The 21,399-nt window shown below is 46.8% G+C and overlaps 1 long non-coding RNA gene across 1 annotated transcript; it reads left to right on the plus strand.

The window, feature by feature from the left end:
- The first annotated feature begins 671 nt into the window (after window positions 1-671).
- Window positions 672-13,400, plus strand: LOC140638058 (uncharacterized). Its single transcript, XR_012035185.1, has 3 exons — window positions 672-1,105; window positions 2,548-2,623; window positions 13,098-13,400. It is a non-coding gene; the product is annotated as an uncharacterized lncRNA (long non-coding RNA).
- Window positions 13,401-21,399: the final 7,999 nt, after the last annotated feature.

The raw sequence follows: 21,399 nt of genomic DNA on the forward strand, positions 1-21,399 counted from the left end.
CAAGTAGAATTTCTTCCAGTCTAATGACATGGCAACGAGGCTCAGAGAGGTCAGCTAACTAATGTAGGGTTACACAGTATGTCACCGAGTAGGGACTTGAACTCGGTTCTGCTTCACTCAAAAGCCCTCAGTCATTCCATTCCAGCTTCTCCACTCGAGCCCTCAAAGATTTCGTTCATGTGTCCCTCTTCCAGTGTCTTACTCCTTCTGCACCTTGGGTTCCTAGCTTGCCTTATAAACCTCCATTGCTATATTGTTCCACCCTTTCCTAGCCAATCGTGACTGAACTTTTCACTTGGATCCGGATCATCAGGTCAGAATGTACCTTGGGTTAGTGCCACTCATGGTGTGAACTGTTTGTTTCAGGTCCACAAAGATAAGGCTCTTGGGCCAGAATGGAAAATGTAAAACTACTACCTCACGAAGCACACTTTTAGGTCAAATGACACGCTTTTTCCCCCTGAGGCAAGGCTTTCTTGATGAAGGGAGTACTGCCTTGGGTTTACCTTGTGGCACAAGTTCCTTATCTCACAGTGGATCACTAAAAACAGTCAGGAGACTGACTTGGGTCCAGACAGTGGCACTGGGCCAACTACAACACTTGGAGCGTTACCTCAGCTGCCATCGCGTCTCCTCCCTCGCTGCCGTCAACTTTGGATTATTGCAACAGCCTCTCGGACGGCCTCCCAGCTTCTGGCAATTTCCTGTGATGCATTCTCCACCCCCCTGCCACAGAAATCTTCCTCACACATACCTCTGTCCTTGACGCACCCCTACTTCCCACCCTTTACTTCCACCGTCTCTCCATCAAACCCAAACTCCACATGGGACCCAAGGCTCTTTGTGACCTGGCGCAGTGCACCCAGGCCAGCTTTCTCCCCTGCTCCTTAGGTCCCCACTTTACCGAATCACACGGAGTGGAGGACTCAAAATTTTGAGGACTCAAAATTGTGCTCGCCTCACAATTTTGTACGTGTTGCTCCACCAGCTCCCATTGTCCCCCTCCCTCCTCATCAGCCTCTCACCCCTGCACACATTCTCTCTTTCGGTCTGGTCACAAGGCACAGCAGCTCCCAGGAACGTCACAGAGGCTACGGGACTAGAGGTGAGATGGGAAAGATTCGGTTTTAATTTGAGGATCTGACGAGGTGGAGAGGAGCAGGCCCGGCTGGGCTGGCAGCGAGCAGGATGACTTAGGGGGGATTCTAGAAGCTTCCTGTTGCACTAGAAGCTGTGATTACCTGACAGTGGGGCGAGGAAGACAGGGACACGCCTGGGAGCTGGGGTTTCCACCAAACCAGTGGTGGAAGCGCCCCCCGGGGATGAGGCCCAGGGAGGGGGAGGAGTTTTTGCAAAGCGGGGAAGAGATGCAGGAAGCAGAGGCCGTCCCTGCGGAGAACCTCCCTTGGGATGTCCTGGAAGCGGCCAAACAGTTCGAAAACGAAACAAAGACTTGTCTCCGTTGGCTCTCAGCGTCCTGGCAGCTCTGCCCCGCGTGGTCTTGAAGCAAGGAAGGGCCGCTGTCGTCCCGGCCGAGCGGCGCTGGCGGGCGGGCGGGCGGGGGACCCCTGGGGCGCCCCGTCCTCCCCACGCGGCCGGAGGCTGCCGAGGCCCGCGATGCCGGAGGCCGGACGGCGGGGGGGGGGGGGGGGGGGGGGAGGGGGGGGAGGGGCACTCCTCGTCTCCACGCCGCAGCACAGCGCGGGCCCTTCCCCCACTTCTGGGGGCCCAGATTCGGTGAAATGACAAACTGCCACCCCCGGGGGAACACCCTGGAAGGGGACGGGCTTCCCAGCAGGTGTCTGCTCTGCGGCTGGTTCTCCAAGGGCAGGAAAGGAAGGTTCCGCGTGGGCACCGCAACGCCCCCTACACGCCCGCTCCTTCGTCGTCCCTGCCCGCTCCGGGGGTGCCCATCCGCGCTCCTGGGGGTGCTCACCTGTGCTCCCGGAGGTGCTCACCTGCGCTCCCGGGGGTGCTCATCCGCGCTCCCGGGGGTGCTCATCCGCGCTCCCGGGGGTGCTCACCTGTCCTCCCGGGGGTGCTCATCCGCGCTCCCGGGGGTGCTCGCCTGTGCTCCCGGGGGTGCTCATCCGCGCTCCCGGGCGTGCTCACCTGTGCTCCCGGAGGTGCTCACCTGCGCTCCCGGGGGTGCTCACCCGCGCTCCCGTGTGCCGCCGCGCCAACCACAAGTGCGGGTTGTGCAGCAGGTGTGCGGATGCGGGGGCGAGGGCCGCGCTGGGCTCCCCGAGGGGGGGCACGCGGGGTCGGGCCGGCTGGGCTCCCCGGGAGGACCGACGAGCGGGGCGCGCCGCTGGCGGCTGCGGGGACAGCGCTGTGACCCGGCGGCGGGGCGGAGGTCGGCCTTGCGGAGCCCCGAGCCAGCGGGGAAGGGGTCGCAGGCCTCGCGCTGGTGACCCGGCGAGGGGTCGCCGAGCGACCGGGCCGGAGCCTGCCATCCACCCGACAGCCCCCCCACGTGCGCAGGGATTTCCTCACGATTGTTCTCGGAAGGAAGGAAACACTATGGGGTCCACTGTGTCCCCACAGAATGGCTATGTGGAGGCCCCAACTCCGGTACCTGAGTGCAGCCTAGTCGGAGACAGTCAGCAGGTGATCTCAAGAGGTAAGTTAAATAGGGGACACTCAGGCGGGTCATAATCCAATCTGACTACTGTTCTTTTTTTTTTTTTTTTTTTAATTTTATTTACTTATTCATCAGAAACACCGAGAGAGGCAGAGACACAGGCAGAGGGAGAAGCAGGCTCCACACAGGGAGCCCGACGTGGGACTCGATCCCGGGACCCCAGGATCACATGCTGGGCCCAAGGCAGACGCCCAACCTCTGAGCCCCCCGGGTAGCCCCGACTAGTGTTCTTGGAAGAAGAGAAAACGTGGCCACAGAAAGAGGCAGTCGGGGGTTGCGCACAGAGGGAAGGGCGCAGGGAGAAGGTGGCCACCTGCCAGCCAAGGAGAGGAGGCTGGGAAGCAACCAAATCTGCTGCCTCCTTGATCTTAGACTTCCAGCCTCTGGAACTGTAAGGAACTTAATGCTGTTGTGTAAGTCACCCAGTCCGTGGTGTTTTGTTATAGCTGCTCTAGCAAACTAGCACAGTAGACCATTTGGGAATACCCGTAAGTATCTTAGAAGGACTCATTCCCAACCAGAAAATGGCCATGTTAATCAGAGAGCGTTTATATCGTCTCAATAATGACATCAGAAGTGGCTCACGCTTCCTGGACTTTCACTGTCCTACTTCATTTCATCCTCATTAACCGCCTCTCCCAAATAAATAAATGGGGAGGGAGAGAAACATCTTTTCCTTGCAGTAGAATTCCACTTCGGGATGCCTGGGTGGCTCAGCAGTTGGGCGTCTGCCTTTGGGTCAGGATGTGATCCTGGGGTCCTGGGATCAAGTCCCACGTTGGGCTCCCCACACAGAGCCTGCTTCTCCCTCTGCTTGTGTCTCTGCCTCTCTCTCTGTGTCTCTCATGAATAAATAAATAAAATATTTTCTTAAAAAGAATTCCACTTAATATATGCAGAAGGAATAAGAGAAATAGAAGCTTGCCATTTTGCAAACACCACAGTAATAATTGTTATAATTTAAAAATTATAATCTTTAAATTATTATTTAAATAATAATTGCAAACACCACAGTAATAATTGTTGCATATATTTAATAATAATTAAATATTATTAATAATTAATAATTAATAATAATAATAATAAAAGAACACTGATGGACACTACAATTAGTGGGCGAAAGTATGATGAGAAATGGGATATTTGCATAGTCTCAGAGTCTCTTCCCATGAGTTTATTAATTACAAAGGGGAGAATAGTTACTTTACAATGGAGAAGCCCCCCCCAACACACACCACCTAATCCAAGCTATCAAAGTTAACCACACCAATAGCCAGACACATCGACATCATGTACCCCCAAATATGATGAGAGGGGCACAGCATCACATCTGGAAAACGTGAAATTCAAATAAGTTCTGTAGATTTAATTAATAGTACTGCATCAATGTCAATTCTTGGTTTTGATTTTCAGACTTTGTTTATGTAAGATGTTAGCATCAGAAGAAGGTGGGTGAAGGATGGGTAGAAACTCTACAATTTTTGCAACTTTTTTTGTAATTCTAAAGTTATTTCAAACTAAAAATTTAATAAAAACCCAAATCTTCTTAAGTAGGTACTGTTATTATCTTATTAATAGGTGAAGTAACTTGCTCAGTCACCCAGCTTGTTAGGGGTGTCGAGTTCCAGAGCTTATAGTGAACCCTGCAGTGTATCTTCTTAGCGCCTTGAGGAGACAATGGAGTTTTAATTTTTCATATACTTGTATCAAAAATGACATAATTAAAAAAAAGATTTTATTTATTTATTCATGAGAGACACAAACAGAGGCAGAGAAAAGGGCAGAGGGAGAAACAGGCTTTCTGCAGGGAGCCTGATGTGGGACTCGAGCCCAGGATCACACCCTGAGCGGAAGGGAGATGCTCACCACTGAGCCACCCAGGAGTCCCCAAAATGACATCTTTTTAAATGATATCCTATATAATACTTTTTTTCTAAACCATTTTGCCTCCTATTCATCCCCATTAAGGAGGTACTGGCATAGTTTTTGAGTTGGAAGAAATCAAAAGCTGGGGAGGACAGTATACAAGATACCACACATACAAAGAAGTGGCAGGCTTCTTTGCTTCCCTCAGAGAACTTACAAGCAGTAGAGGCCCTATGAGAGACAGCTGATGGTACGGAGCAGAAAATAAGCACCAACCAAGTAGTAGAGGCTCTGTGTGGCATGAGAGGTCAGAAGAGGGGAAGATGTACTTCAGCCTGATATGATTGAAAAGGAGGGGCAGCCCTGGTGGCTCAGCGGTTTAGCGTGGACTTTGGCCCAGGGCGTGATCCTGGAGTCCCGGGATCGAGTCCCACGTTGGGCTCCCTGCATGGAGCCTGCTTCTCTCTCTGCCTATGTCTCTGCAACCCCTCCCCCGCCCTGTCTCATTAATAAATAAAATAAATAAAAATCTTTAAAGAAAAGGAGGAGGTGACCTTTAATCTGAGCCTTCAAGAATGAAAAGGATTGGGGCACCTGGGTGGCTCAGTTGGTTGAACATCTGCCTTTGGCTCAGGTCATGATCCCAGGACCCTGTGTGGGGCTCCCTGCCCAGTGGAGAGCCTGCTTCTCACTCTTCCTCTGCGGCTCCCCCTGCTTGTGCTCTCTCTCTCTCGCTGTCAAGTAAATAAATCAAATCTTAGAAAAAAAAAAAAAAAAAAAAGAATGAGAAGGATTGTAGAAAAAAAAAAAAAAAAAAAGGACATGCCATGGAAAAGGACATTGCCGGGACGCCTGGGTGGCTCAGCAGTTGGGCATCTGTTTTAGACTCAGGGCATGATCCTGGGGTCCCTGGATTGAGTCCCACATGGAGCCTGCTTCTCCCTCTGCCTGTGTCTCTGCATCTCTCTCTGTGTCACTCGTGAATAAATACATCTTTCAAAAAAAATAGGAAAAGGACATTGCAGATAGAGGGATGACATAGAAAAGATAGATGGAGGCGAGAGAGCTTAAGTTGGTTGAGTAGACCAGTTAGACTGTGATTGCAGGGTTATTGTGTATTTAAGCAAGGCGCTTTAGCAGAGATCCCAATCTCAAATGCCTTCAGAGGCCCCGCAAAAATAAGAGGGAGCCTTAAATATCTTTAATAAGACATTAAAGGGGTGGCGGGAGATCTGGCAAAGTGGAGAGAGCCTGCTCCACCTAAAGTCATTTTGGGTGAAGACAAAACAACAAAGCAGAACACTGACCTGGGCGACTGCATTGCTGCTGACCAGATTCTGCCTACGGGCTGCCGGTAGGAGCCTGCTTTTTGACATCAGCTAAAGCATTCCTGGCTGTTACAACAGAGGACGTAGCTTATCAAGAGAATGAATTGTTTGGAACTGCTACTAATAATTCTCTCTGGGTCTCAAGGCCAGGTGGGCAGTTGTGTGATAGGAATTCCTCTCCGCGAGCGCTAGGCCTCCTGCCTTACGTTGTTAGGACACTACTGCCACCTAGTGGTCATTGGGGTTGTGCCAGCATCAACAAAAACCCTACACTTGCTTTCTGTGTATGGTGCTTTTATCTTCCCAATGTTTGTCTTGTGACTCATGCTACAAAATACCCAAAAAAACTACATAATCCTTTATATTGTGTGGTTGTTAATAGCGTGAATTTTCACAAATGGTGAGGATCGTTGTCATAGTATCAATGCTGTGATGGTGAGGGTTTGCTGTTAATTTAGCGTCCGGTCCATACATTCTCTCTGCCTCTGATGTGTGCTTGCATTAACGGTATCTCTTTGGCATGGTTGCAGAGGCTCAACAAGTATCTGAGATGCTACAAGGAAGGAATTATTATTATCTTTAAAAGATTGTATTTATTTATTCATGAGAGACACAGAGAGAGGCAGAGACACAGGCAGAGGGAGAAGCAGGCCCCATGCAGGGAGCCCCTCGTGGGACTCCAGGATCACGCCCTGGGCTGAAGGCGGTGCTAAGCCGCTGAGCCACCCGGGCTGCCCTACAAGGAAGGAATTAAATTATCTGAGGAGGCATTGGAAAAAAACGACCAGAAAGAAAAATGAAAGAATCTGGAGGTTTAGTTTCATTTGTTAGTCATGTGACTTTGAGCCAGTTACTTGGCCTCTCTAAGGCATCAATTCTGGCTGCTAAGAGATGTAGGGTTGAAAAGTTCAGTAGCTTTCCAACCAGATCCTATGGGGACATCCTCTGAGGAACTTCATGGGATTAAAAATTCTAGTGGGTCTCTGTCTGGGGATGGGGTTTAGGCTAGGTGGGAGCAGTGGCAAGGTAAAGACCAGCCTGCTCCAACCAGAACAGCTCCACTACAAAAAATCAATTGCTAAAAATTTTAATTTCAAATAGGTGATCCATGCTCATGATTCAAAATTCAAGAGGTACAAAACCGTATGTAGTGAAAAGTCTCCTTACTAACTTGTCTCCAGTTCTCCACTTTAAGGGAAACCAGTGTTACCATCTCCAGCCTTTCTCCAGGTAGCTTTCCCTCCCCCCACCATTGCCCCATCTCCTTTCTTTCATTAACACAAATAGCAACATAGCACACACACCGTTCCATAGTGCCTCTTTTAAAATCTATTTTATATGTTGGAATTTCATTGACATTTTGTTTAGATTTCACTGTACTGAGGTTATCTCTCTATGAAATATTTGACTAGCCTATCTATGAATCTTCCCTTTCACCAGGGCATTTCATGACTCTTAAATCTACATTTTTATTTGATATAAAATAAGTGATTCATGGATGTGTGGCTCTGCGGAGACAAATGCCATTTGAACCTGCTCTCGGTGTCAGGCCTCTGAGAGACAGGAAGAAACCAATGTCGAGGAGAACACCTTGATCAGTGCTTTTGGCTGTAAGCCATACGGCTGCCAGAAGCCATAACGGTGATCCACGGTTAACGAGGTGAGGGGGAGCACAGCAGGGCAACTGCCCAGGTACCGGGAATATCAACAGTAAGTGGGATTTGAAAAATCTGGGAAGGACAGAGCAAGAGAGTGAGGACTGGTCAGTTCTGAAATCTTGCCAAGTTTTAAGTCACCTGGAGATGTTAACTCTTCGATCCCCTAAGAGGTTTTTGTTTCCCCTTTATTTTTTTTTATTTATGATAGTCACACAGAGGGAGAGAGGCAGAGACACAGGTAGAGGGAGAAGCAGGCTCCATGCACCGGGAGCCCGACGTGGGATTCGATCCCGGGTCTCTAGGATGGCACCCTGGGCCAAAGGCAGGCGCCAAACCGCTGCGCCACCCAGGGATCCCTGTTTCCCCTTTAAAGTGGATCAGATTTTCCTTAGGACCAGTGGCTGTTAGCCCTAAATGCTATTAGAATCATCTGGGAGCTTTCAGAAACTTCCACAGTCAGCAATGCCCACTCCCCCGCCCCCACCCACAGGGATTTTGATTTAATTTACCTGGGCATGCGGTCAGGTAAATCAAAAACACCTGGTGTTTTTGGAAAGCTCCTGAAGATGATTCTAGAGGCGGCCAGGTGACTGGAGAGCTGTAGATACCAGTCACTGGCCACTGACGCTGTTCCTCCTCCAACAGGTGGTTGTTCTGGGCAAATGGCCAGATTCCTTCTTGAAATCATTTAAACTAACCATCCCTTCTCCTCTCCTTTCTATTGCATTATCACTGAGCTGTTGACGCTTTTGACATTTATCAGTCTCCTGAGCATACAAAACCCTTCCAGGTAGTTCAAGCTAGAATCGATTAAAGCCCACCTTTTCTAGTTCCACTTAGATTCAACTAGTGAAGGCTTTACCTGGGTGCTTTCTGGTCCATCAAGTTCTAGATCAGTGGTTCTCAGACCACAGCATCAGCACCACCCGGGAAGTCCTTAGAAAATTAAATCCTCAGCCCATCCCACAACTCCTAAATCAGAAACTCTGGGGATGGGGCCAAGCAATCTGTGTTTTGACAAACCTTCCAGATCATTCTGACGTATCCCAAGTTTGAGAGCCACTGTTTGGGGACAACTTCTCACCAGGACAGGGAATTATTTTGGTAGCCTTAGCCCACCAGCTGGTGACATTCAGAATGAATTGTGCGGCCAGGGGTGCTCTATCTTGAGCCCTCGGTGTGCATCTTGGGTGCCCACAGGCTGAGCCGGCTGGGGTCTCCCTCCAGTGCCTTCAACACTTCAAACTTGTTTGGTGCTAGAGAATAGACCCAGCTTCTTTCTCCATTTCTATGACTTGTACCTTAGAACTTTACTGTGTTCTTCCTAAATGCAGTCCATGCACCCCTACCCTTGCCACCTCATCCCCTGGGACTCCTGACCCTGGGAGAGACCTCTGTAATTCCCCTGAGGCAGAAACAGATTTTTCTCAAGGGGCCTTCCTGGCAGTTTTATCTTTACACTCTGTAACCTCCCATGACACACAGCCCAGCAGGACAGAGACTCCTCCTCCACTGTGGGTCTGCTGATGACTCATCCTGAGTCTGAAGCCTGATTTCTTACCTAATCACTGCTTATTTTTCCTCTACTGAGACACAATCTTATCAGGTCTGAGTATCAAGTAAGGAGGACTGATTTGTGTTTCAATGGCCCTGGGGCTTGAGCATGCCAATGAGCGCAGTCCTTCAAAGTACTCATCTCAGGAAGGTACCCACTTATTCCAACAAGGCTGTCATTGTTCGAACGTGACTGAACGTGCTCTTTGGGTCTGCTGTAATCCCAAATCTGATAGTTACGGTCCTCCATCATCTGGTTTCATCTTCCACCGCCATCTCCCAAGTGCCCATTCCTCCAACCACAGAAAACTGTTTACTATTGCTTGAACTCACCCTGCACTTTCACATGGCTGTGGCTTTGTTATTCTTACTCAGTTTGGAATGTTTTTCTCATTCTTTTTTTGCTTATTGATTCAATTTATCCCCTAACTGGCAGCAAAAATGTTCCTTTAAAAAAAAAATTGTATTTATTTATTCTTGAGAGACACACAGAGAGAGGCAGAGACATAGGCAGAGGGAGAAGCAGGCTCCCCATGGGGAGCCCATTGCAGGACTTGATTCCAGGGCCCTGGGATCATGCCCTGAGCCAAAGGCAGATACTCAACCACTCGAGCCACCCAGGTGTACTAAAAATGGTCCTTTTCCTATGAACTCTTTCCCTGTTTCTCGAATCAAATTAATGGCTTGTTCTCTTCTCGCATATCATGGCATTTCACTTTTTGTGGCTATTAAACATGCCCGCTTGAGTATGTACTGCCTTAGAATGCACACTTGCTGATGGCAGGGACCATAGAAACGATCCAGTTCCCCTGCAGTGCCTGACAGTTAAGAAATCAACAGCTCTCTGGAGTCTCCAAAAGGAATGGCATGAGAAAATCAACCTATTTACTTTACTGTAATAAAAAGTGGCGTGGTACCCACTCTAATCACATACTTCCCCCACTGGAGCTAGAACCAAGGCACTTTTAGCTATTCCAAGCCATCATCTTCCTGAAAGGATAAAGATTCCACAGGTCTTAGGAACAGTACGAGATGTATGCCTGAGCACTGGCGGCTGGTACGAAGTATATACTACCAACTGGGAGTAGTAGTGAAACCACTTTGAAACTACATGGAAGGGGAGGGACAGCATTCCTGTTGTTTGTTAAATGCCCCTCCTTTTGCTAGATGTGTGCCCTCCGTGGCTGTAATGCTCTGGGTCTTCCTAAGAGCTCTCCAGGTAGACAGGAGTGCTACAAAGTTTAGCACCATCTCAGAGAACAAGGACAGACGAGCTCCAGTTTCTCTACCTTAGTGAGTCTTCTGTGGCCTCACATTTTTTACCACCAAAAGCAGAAATTGGATTTGATGAGCCCAGTGACTGAGGTAGCTCTGGGAAATGCAACACAGTAGTAAGTTCATGCTTCAATTGGAATGAAGTACATGCCCAATACCGCACTTGGGATTCTTCATGGCAGTATTTGGTCTCTTCCTTTTTTGTGGGTCATCTGTCACTAATGCTTGGGGAGTGCATTTTCATTCCCCTCTTTCTCATCCCGGAATCTAAACTGGTCTTGAGTCATGCTTAATGTGCTCGGATTTCCAGCTGCCACCCCGTAGACTTGCCGCTCTGCCATGGTGAAGAATCCCCTGCTGGGCGTGATACCCTACAATCCTGATGCTCTATCTCTGCTCCCCAGGTTATGACTCACTATTTCCGGACTTGGCATCCTCCCCCTCCTTCCCCTGTTGTGCACCAAAGACGAAATCATCTGCCTTTATTGGAAAGTTTCAGTCTCTCTCCCCTTGTTGAAGGATTGATTCAAAATCTGCTTCTTCCAGAAACATTTCTCTGATAAATTCTAGCCCATTGGATCAACCTTTATGTTACATTGTCTGAGAATTTATGCATTCCGTTTAGAAACTCTGTTTTGTGATTTCTTTTGTTGTAATCATTCTGAGGCTATTTTGTCTTATCAGATGTATTACATCAGGTAAAGAGATGAATTAAAGTCTGATTGTGTCCTACAGAACTCCCCACCTGCACCCCACCTGCCATGCTGAAGTTATAAATCTCTGGGGTTTCAGGGTCATGAAGAAGGACGGGGTAGAGGTTGACACTATTTTGAAAAAGAGGCAACCCTACAAAGGAGAGCTTTCCAAAAATTTAGGAAGGATGGTTAGTGGAAGAAAATTCCAAGAGTGTCACAGATCTGTGCCGTGCTCCATCACAGCACCCCAGGGATCAATAGGACGAATGACCTGGACAGGTGGAAGCCAGGGTGGCCACACACTAAAAGTGGTAGCCTTGGGGGCCCATTGCAGATTTCAGCCTGAGCTTGGTTCAGATGGAGTGGAGCAGATTAAATTGATTTAGAGACAGGAAAAAAAAAAAAAAAAAACCAAACCCAACAACAATGTGACATTTCTTTCATCTGAGTACAGTGGAATAATTATTCATGCATGCTACATGTAAGGTCCTTGAGAATGAGAACTTTACCTTTTCTGCTTGGATGATAGCGATCTGTCTATAAGCTGATGGACTGACTCACTAGCTTGCACTTATTTATGGGAACCAGCACATCAGTATCTGTGCATACATTGCCATCAGTGCAGACTGGTGATTAGAAGTTAGATAGTAGGGAAAAAAAGAGAAGAGTTTACTTTGAAAATCATATATATTTTTTTACCCCATTACACCAAACCCCAAACCACACTTGAATTTCACAATGTTTGATCTCTTCTAAATTAATAAGCTCAGGGTACTTGCTTCAGTTGTCCTGCACATCAGGTGTTCACCAGCATATACTTGTTGAGCATCTACAAGTTTCAGAGATTGGTCTAAGTTTCCTTAGGGAGCTTTCATCTTACCAGGGGGAAAGAGACCAAAAGAAAAATAGACCCAAACCCAAACCAAAAAAACCCCACAAAACCCCACCCCCGAAACATAATAAAATTGTATGGTACGTCATAAAATGCTACCTGGGGAAGATGTGAGGATTGGGAATGCTGGGGGGATTTTAAGTGAGGTAGAAGATGATATCTGAGCACAGACCTGAGGTGGCTGAGGCAGTTAGCTCTCTGCATTTCCGGAGGAAGAGCGGTCCAGAGTTGAGGGACAAGCCAGTGCAAAGGCTGGAAATGAGACCATGTTTGATAGGTTCCGGAAACATAGAGGCCAGTGTGGCTGGCACAGAGTGAGCAAGAGTGAGGGTGGTGGAGAAGAAGTGGGGAGGCTGCATCATGTGAATACTATGGGCTGTTATCAGGACTTTGATTTTCTCTAAGACACATGAGGACCTACTGAGTTTTGAACAGACAAGTGATGTGATCTGACCGATGTTTAAAAGGACCTTTCTGGCTGCTGTGTTGAGACTAGACTGGCAGAGGGGTGTGCAGGGTGAAGGGGAGGAGGCGCGGAGGCATGGAGATTAGTTGGGAGCCCACTGTAATGAATCCAGGCTGGAGGTGGTAGCCATTTGGATCATGTGATAATGGTGCAAACCGTGAGAAGTTCTAAGTTTCTGGATACATTTTAAAAGTGGTGTCCATGGGATTTCCCAGTCAGATCAGATGTGGGATGTGAGCGAAAGGGAGTAATCAAGAAGAATCCAATTTCATGGGCTGAGTAAACAGAAGGATGGAGTTCTCTTCAACTGAGATAAAGAAGTCTGTGGGAAGAACAGGCATGCTGGGAGTGGGTGGGTGGTGATAGGCTGGAATTTCAGGGGTTCAGATTTGGATATATGATATTTGCAGTGTTCTGCTAATTCTAGATAGTTCTGTGATACTTATTTGCCAACATTCATGTAAACTTCACAAAGCTCTATGAAATCCCAAGTGCTTGCCATATTTTGAGCTCTTTACTTAGCCTTAGGGAGTTTCCCTGGCACACACTGCCACATGGACAGAAGGAAGGACAGGTATCCTGGCCATTGGGATCCTGTGTTCCCATATGTGGCCATATGTGGCCATAGCACCTATGAGATCCCAGTTTCAAGAATCCTGTCTAGTGGGGGACGTCTTCACTGGGCAGCTACCGACCCACTCATGTTTTCTCCCTTGCAGAAACCTGCTGCTAGATAGAAGGGCAGGGGTGGGTAGAGGGCATGGGACAAGAGAAGCAGAGGACAAGAAGCAGAGGAGGAGGAGAGACGCTTGTTGCTGCAAATAGCAGAGTCAACTGGAGGGAGAACCAGAGTTGCCACTTCTGAGCGAGAGAAGACTGAGCAGGTCACCAGGATTGCTTTTGAATTCCAAACCAGCAAGGAACCTTTCCTGATTCAGTTTTGGGTTCCTCATGGGGTCTTACTCTGCAGCGCTCAGATGCTTTCTTGCCTTCCTTTGTATATTTACAATATTAAAATCGAATACTGCAAGCAACCTAAGATGTGGTTATTCGAAGTGGGAAAGTGCCTACACGATCCATTATGATATTGCCATGTAATATATGCCATGTAAGATGATCTGGAAAATGAAACAGAGATGGTAGAGAGAGTTCAAGCCCTGAGCTCCAGGGATCCCTGGGTGGCGCAGCGGTTTGGTGCCTGCCTGTGGCCCAGGGCGTGATCCTGGAGACCTGGGATCGAGTCCTGCGTCGGGCTCCTGGTGCATGGAGCCTGCTTCTCCCTCTGCCTGTGTCTCTGCCTCTCTCTCTCTCTCTGTGTGTGACTATCATAAATAAAAATTAAAAAAAAAAAACAACTTTGCGCTCCTAAGAGAACAAGTATGAGTCACAAGTGTAAGGATTATAAAGAAATGCACCTGATTAATTTTTTCTTAGTACCTTTATCCCCAAATAATTATTCAATACCACGTGTAAGGACCTGCCCTAAGTCCTGGGGAGAAGGCAGACATGGCCTTATCACATGCATCTTGATGTGTCTCGATGTTTCATGCCTTTAGATTAGATTCTTAGGTCTCTTTTCCTCCTAGATTCCACATCTGTCCCTCCTTCATTCCCCTACTCCTCAACCATTTTCCTCTCTTCTTTCCAGTCTCCTCAGTCAGATTAACTATTTGTCCTCATGGATTTGATTACTTTCCCCATCTTCTAGCTCTCTCCAATTGCTCTCAACTATGAGTAGTCCTTTTTAGGATTTAACTAGAAGTAGGTGCCTATATAATTCCTCAGAATGGACTCACCAACCCACATTTGGAAAATGAACAAAATGAGTTTATCTTTCTCTTGCACTTCCTCGGAAGTGATGAAGTTAGTCTGTGACAGAGATAAAGTAGGACACATTGAAAAAGGCTAAATCTAGATGCTCATGAAACTTACTGCTGAAAACCCTTCAGTGGCTCCATGTCAGCCCGTGTCATGCCTGTCATGGGAGAATTGGATGTATGTATATCTCTACGCAGGGATTGTGGCATCTTCAGGGCAGAGACAAAGTCTTATTCATCTCTCTATTTGTAGCCCCACTGTGCCTTGCATGCAAAAGGGACATAATCAATGACCCTAGAGTATAATTTGAATAGAGTGGGATGAGGGCTCATGTCAAGCATTACATAGTTTACCATTGAAGGTGCAGAAGTCAGTTTTAGTCTTTTGAGTAGCAGCTTCCAAGAAAGCTTCCAAAAAAGAAAACCTCCTCTCCTTTTATCTTACGAAGTTTTCAGGAGCTGATGATATTCACGGAGGAAACCATGATTAAGTCTCAGGAAGCAGAAAAGGAAGATAAGCCACAATTTAACATAATGAGTCCGGATGGGTGGGCCTGATATTAAGGACTTCTGATGTCAGACCAACCTGACTCATAGACTACTCTTCTGAGTAACATCCTTTTACTTCCCAATCTTTATACACTTAAAAATATTTACCTTGATTCCACTTTCTCACATCAACTCCTGGACCTTGTGATGCCTTTTTGGGAGTCTATAGAAGAATCTGCTCCTTAGATTTCCCTCAAACTGGTTATAAGGTGTCCTCTCACAGCATTAAAAGAGACTCACATTCTTTTGGAGTGCCTAGGTGGCTCAGTCGGTTAAGCATCTGACTCCTGATTTCAGCTAATGTCATGATCTCAGGGTTGTGAGATCGAGCCCTATGTGGGGCTCCACATTCAGCACTGAATCAGCTTGAAATTCTTTCTTCCCTTCTCCCTCTGCCTCTCCCCCCACTCATGCTCCAAAATAAATAAATAAATAAATTGAGAGAGAGAAAGAGAGAGAGAGAGGGAGAGAGAGACTGACTCACATTATTCTGGATGGCATTCTAGTCTCCAAATGGCAAATTTCTACCCAGTCATACTCTAAAAGGGAAAAGATGAAGATCATGAAGTGAGCCTGAGCCTACAAATAAAAGGTAAAATCAAGAGAATAAGTCAAACACTTGTGTACTTCCAGATCCAGCCTCCCTCCCCAGTGACAGAACTTATTTGCTTGACATCATAAATATCCAGCTTCCTGATCATCAGAGAGCTGCCATTTCCTTGGTTATACTGCTGCAATCGTCAATTCCTGAGAGCTTTGCAAGACTGTGAGAATATAAAGTAGGGCTCTTTGGGAATTATTTCTAGGTGCTTTTTGGACAAGGACAAAAAACATTAAAAGAATGAACAAACTACACTATTGGGGTTGGGAGGGGGATCCTGAGTTAGCTGTGAGGGGTCTTCTTTATTTTTTCATATACCTATAAACAGGATCATTCATTCATGCCACAAACGTGACTGAGCTCCCACTATTGTCAGGGACTGCTCTAGGCCCTAGAGATACACTGCTGAACAAAACAGAAAAAAATTTTCCTGCCCTCACGGAATTTACGTTCTAGTGGGAAAAGTTCCTCCTGTCATTCTTTCTTTCTCCCTGTGAGCAAGACACAAGCTCATCACACAAACCTGAGGAAGGAAGAAAACATTTCTTCCCAGCTTGCCTCTGCTTTTGTCATTCTTTCTTCTCCAGTATCCCAGAGCCCTGTGATTTTCATGAAGACCCTTCTTGTAAATAAAGAACAGAGGAAGTGATGCCCGCAATTTGTAGTTTCAGGAAAGGATGTGGAAAGAGCAGGACTAATTCTTAGAAGGATTATTTCATGCCAGAGCCAGAATCTTCTTTTTCTCTACTTCAGTGGAGGCTGTTCTTTTGTTCTGCGGGGCAGTAGTTTCAAGATCTGAGGCTCCTCCTTGGTGTCTTTCTCTTTTTACCTCCAAAGCCAACCAATGGTCAAGACCAGTGGACACCTCATCCCCAATCTTTCTTATTCTCCCATTCTATCCACACCAATGGATATCCACTTTCTTACCTGTGCTATTGTAATAATCCCCTAACTCCTGTCTCTCTTCTCTCAAATTCATCCTCTGAAATGCTGTTTGATTTCCCATCCAAGAACCAGCTCTAATCACGCCACTTCCTTGCCTTTCAAAAACTTTCATTGGCTCCCTCCTTCAGAGATCTCCTCATGCTCTCCCAGCTCTGCCCTAAACTTCTTTCAAAAAACGTTTATTTCCAATGCTGGCTTTTTATTTATCCTAAGCTCCTGCCTGGGGAGCTGACATGCCTTTTCTGGTGTATTTCCATGCTTTCTACTGGCTAAACTTTTACCCTCAGTCTTCCTTCCATTTGGAATTCCCCATTTACATGAATGCCATTAAAAATGCTACACATTGGGGCGCCTGGGTGGCTCAGTTAGTTGGGCCTCTGACTCTTGATTTCAGCGCAGGTCATGATCTCAGGGTCATGAGGTCAAAGTCCAACGCGGGGCTCCATGTGCTGAACACGGTAGGCTTGAGTTTCTCTTCCTCTGCCTCTCCTGTGGCTCACACTCTGTCTTTCTCTCTCTTTTAAATCAATCAATCAATCAATCTTAAAAAAAAGGCTACACAGTAAGATAAAGTCCCAATGCCACTTCCTTCCTGAAGTCTTTTCTGACCCGCTTTTGTTTCTGTCTCTCGGTAGCTATAATCCTGTGCCTTTTGTTTCTCCTCTCCCATACTGGTCAAGTTCCTGAGGCAAATTCGATGACTGCTTCTTCTTTGTGTCCTTCTTATAGCTTCCTATATGGCCGCTGCTTTGCAAATATTTGGTGGATTATGGAATCATGGGTATTTGGAGCATGTGGGTGGGTCAACACAGTGGGGGCAGTGTATTTTTTGGTTGGGGCCAGGTAGGTCGGAGGGATCTGTATTTTCTGTCAGGGGGTCTTTAGAGGTTGCTTTTGTTGGGCTTGGGGTCAGCCGTGAGTGAAAGATTTCCAGTGGGAAGTGAGGCAAAGAGGTCTGTGTCCATGGAGATAAGGGGACAGTCCTTTGCTGTACTCCTGATTTATGGAGAACTGGAAAATAACAGGTACTGAGTAATGTTATCTAAGATTTCCCCCAAAGTTTGCCAAAAGATGAGTGGAGAGAGAGAACTCATGTTTACTGAATGTCTAGAATGTGCAGAGCAGGCACCACATTTGGTTCTTTACACATAATAATAGTGGTTTGAACACTTTAAAAAATATGTATTTTTAAGTAATTTTTTAAGAGGGAGAGAGAGGAGAGAATCCCAAGCAGATTCCACACCCAGCATAGAGCCCAATATACGGCTGGATCCCACAACCCTAAGATCATGACCTGAGCTGAAATCAAGAGTCAGATGCTCAACTGACTGAGCTCCCCAGGCCCCCCAGTAATGAACACTTTCTGAGCAGTTACTATGTGCCAGGTACTGCTGCTAGCTCTTTGTGTGAAATCATTTCATTCTCAGAACAGTACCGAAAGTAGCTGTTACTATTATGAGGAAATTGAAGAACAGAGAGGGAAATTAACTTGTCCAGAGTCACACAGCTGGTAAGAAGCCATTCTGAACACAGGGAGTCTGATGCCAAAGAGCAGCTCTTAATGCCACTGCTGTGCTGATTTCATTCAATCCTTGCAACCACCTGAAAGGCAGATAGTATTATCTTCATTTTACAGGTGAGAAAATGGAGTCTTCAAGAGGTTAAACAACTTTCCCATAGATATACATGCAGTAAATGATCCACCTGGGACTCCAGTTCCATTTTATCAATTGCCACAGTAGCACTCACGAGGTACTATTTTTTCCAGTGCAGTTGGTAACGAATCATTAACCTCTTTTGAGAAGAGTCATGAAGCCTGGAAGAATTATTCCAGGCTGATGCCCAGCAAACAACCCTCTAAAACTAGGCAAAAAGGCCTCTTTCAGAAGAAATTCTTATGCCTTCTCCTTTTATGCTTTATTATAGTGACTATGATTCAAGTGCGATAGATTCCCTGGAAATGAGTGTCCAATTTGGGGTTAATGGTTTGACATGCACAACTGGGTCAGTGAGTGGCCTCATTGGCTGTGAATTCCCAGGAAATACCCTGAGCGTTGATCATAGTTGCTCAGAGAAGGATGTTCCCTTTCCCAGTTTTTAAACACACGTTCCCAGATGACTTCAGAAAGTCGACTTAATTCATTTATCAAACTGGGAAATGCTCTGTAACTTCTGCCCCATTATGTACTTATCTCCTGATAATGCGTCCCGGATGAGATTACACTCCTAAGCGAGCACTTCTGTGTGGCTGGATTTCTACAGGCAATATCATTTACGTGCAGAAATGTCCATTACTCACCAAATAATTAATGAAATGACCCCTTTTAATCATTCAGTATCTCTTGGATTATTTTTAGACATAAATTCTCCTCTGTTGGCAGGACTTACATGTGGTCCTGATTAAAGATGGTAGATGAAGCTGCCGCCCATGGATTCCCAGGGTTCTGTAAGAGCCTGGAGGCAAAGAAAATGGACCTAATTCTCAACTGTCTTTGACAGGAAGAGCTAAAATGGAGTTATTCTATAGTCCACTCCATGTCCCTAGGTCTACTCTGGCCAAGGAATGTGTCTCTGAGAGCCAGATGGAACAACAAATGATGGTCGTGTTGGAAGGCAGCATTTTAAAGGTTTACTTTGGTGGATCTTTTAAAGATGCAATGAATGAACAGTAGGAGGGCTGGTAGGGACACATTTTAAGACAGGCATGCATCTGAGACTTGGGCTGGAAGTCTAGAAGTTGCATTAACACTATTTTGCAATATGAACGTTGGACTAAGGAAATCTATGAAGTATGAAGTGTAGCTGGTGTGTGTGGTTCCTTTTTAAATCAACACCCAAAAGGCAGCTCCTTTCAGTGAGATGGATTACTCCAACCTAAGCATATTCTCAACTGGAGGTGGATCTCTTTCTCTCTCCCTCTCCTTTGGAATCTTGAAGGCATTCAGGACCGTGAGGTGGGGTTGGTGGGAAAATATGTCTGAGTTACACTTGGCATTCCTCCTGTGTCTCAGACATCAAAGTTGGACAGCTAATGGATAGGCTGTAGAAATGTTTGGGAGTGATCTTACAAGGTAAGCCTCCTCATTTTATTTTCTTTCTCCCCAGCTCACCTCAGGCTTTAAACCAAAGGGTTCCAGGATGTTGGAAGATATACATTTGAGAAGATTTGAAAATAAAGGAGAAGAGAATCCTTTAATTCTCCTAGGCTTTTTGAGGCCATTTCACCAAAAGGGACAGAGTTCTGGTGCTGGCAATGGGCTAGAAAAGGATACAAGGGTGAAGCTATGCTAGAGATGTAGGGGCCAGTGTTTTTAACCTAACACACTATTAATGTTCCCTAGGTGTCAAGGACATAGTTTTGGGAGACTGGGTGTAGCATGAAATTTGGAGCTGAGGGAGCTGGCCTTAAACTCTGGATGATGATTTCCCTTTCAGAACCTCTGATTTCTCCTTTATCCAGATTCCCTTCACAAGCAAAGAAAATCTCAAGCAAGAAAAGCAAGGTCACATGACATACAGCTCTGAACACTTAAATTTTTATTTATTTTATTGTTGATTTTTAAAAAAGATTTTATTTATTTATTCATGAGAGATACAGAGAGAGAGAGAGAGAGAAAGAGAGAGGCAGAGACACAGGCAGAGGGAGAAGCAGGCTCCATGCAGGGAGCTTGATGCGGGACTCGATCCTGGGACCCCTGGGTCACACCCTGGGCTGAAGGGGGCACTCAACTGCTGAGCCACCCAGGCTGCCGTGAACACTTAGATTTTTAAAAAATGATACTTCATCCTCAACAGCATGGAAGATGCACTTGGCAGTTCCTGTGTTCATCCAGGAAGCCAGGTCTTGTGAGAAATCACTTATCAGACCTTGGGGTTGGTGCTTTCAGGGGCTGCAGGGACTCGGTTTCCTCAGTGGTTCCGCTCCTGCTCTGGAGGTCCCACCCGGTTCTGGGCGACATGTCTGTTGGCTCCTCCACGAAGCAGATGGTGAGATGAAGTTAGGAGTACAAGAGATTATGGTGGAGGGGAATGCCTGTGAAAGATAAGAGGGAGAAGAAGCAGGACTGGGAAGGGAAAGTCTCAGACTACTCTAGAGATCTGACCATCGGCCTGCCCAACTGGGAGTTCTCACAAAGAGCTTGCCATCAGAACAGTCCAGTATTAGGCAGAAATGACCGTGACCCAGGCCCCCTGCAGTGCTGTGTTATTGGCTGGGAGCTTCGAGGAGGAGCATGGCCAAGACACAAAATGCGAGTGAAGCCTGGAGTTGCACTGCACTCCTGGTAGCTGCTGACCAGATATTTTCTGAAGGGAGATCCAATCAGCACACCTCCATGGCTGACATAGCTGGCACTGTTGTTGGGAGGCCCTGTTGCTATTTTTTTTTTGCCCCATATTTTCATTGTTGGGCTTATCCAATGTTGGTATCGTAATGTGTGGTAAAAACACTGGATAATGAGTCCAGACACCTGGGTACCACTTCCAATCATTTGTTAAAAAACTTGGGACTGGGAACAATTCATGCACCTGTGTCTTCTCAAGTCTCTACAACCCCTCCAACCTGACATTTCAAAGTTTATAAATTGTTCTGGGATTGCCAGGGTTCCGCCTAACATGCCTGTGGTTATATCTCTTGCAGGAAGCGTGCCTTTTCTTGCATAGCCTGGGGGCTGAGAATAATGATGCTTCATGGCCTTCAAATGCCCTGTGGGTTTACCCCTTAGTGCTCCTTTTCAGTTTCTGTGGATCCATGATGCAGAAATTCTCCATCCTGTGGAGATGTGTCCCTGTGTTCACATCTTCTAGTTTAGGTACAGAGCACTCGTTATACCTTAGGTACTGGGCTCGATCTGAAGGTGAAAAGTTGAAAGGGCATCATAGTCCCTGCCCTAAGGAGTCCTGTGGGAGGGCCCCGTGACCGTGCGATTGCCGGGGCTGTGTGCAGGCTGTGGTCTGCTGCAGTGGGAACCCTGGAACATGGAGCATGGGTTCCTGCTTGGTCTTGGGGAGGGGCAAGGTGGGGAGGGGAGCTTTCCATTGACAATATCGAAGTTGTGTCCTCATGGATGAATGCAGTTGTTCAGACAAGGGTGGTGGAAGGAAGGAGGG

This window comes from Canis lupus, chromosome 8 (genome assembly GCF_048164855.1).
Source record: "Canis lupus baileyi chromosome 8, mCanLup2.hap1, whole genome shotgun sequence".
Lineage (NCBI taxonomy): Eukaryota > Metazoa > Chordata > Mammalia > Carnivora > Canidae > Canis > Canis lupus.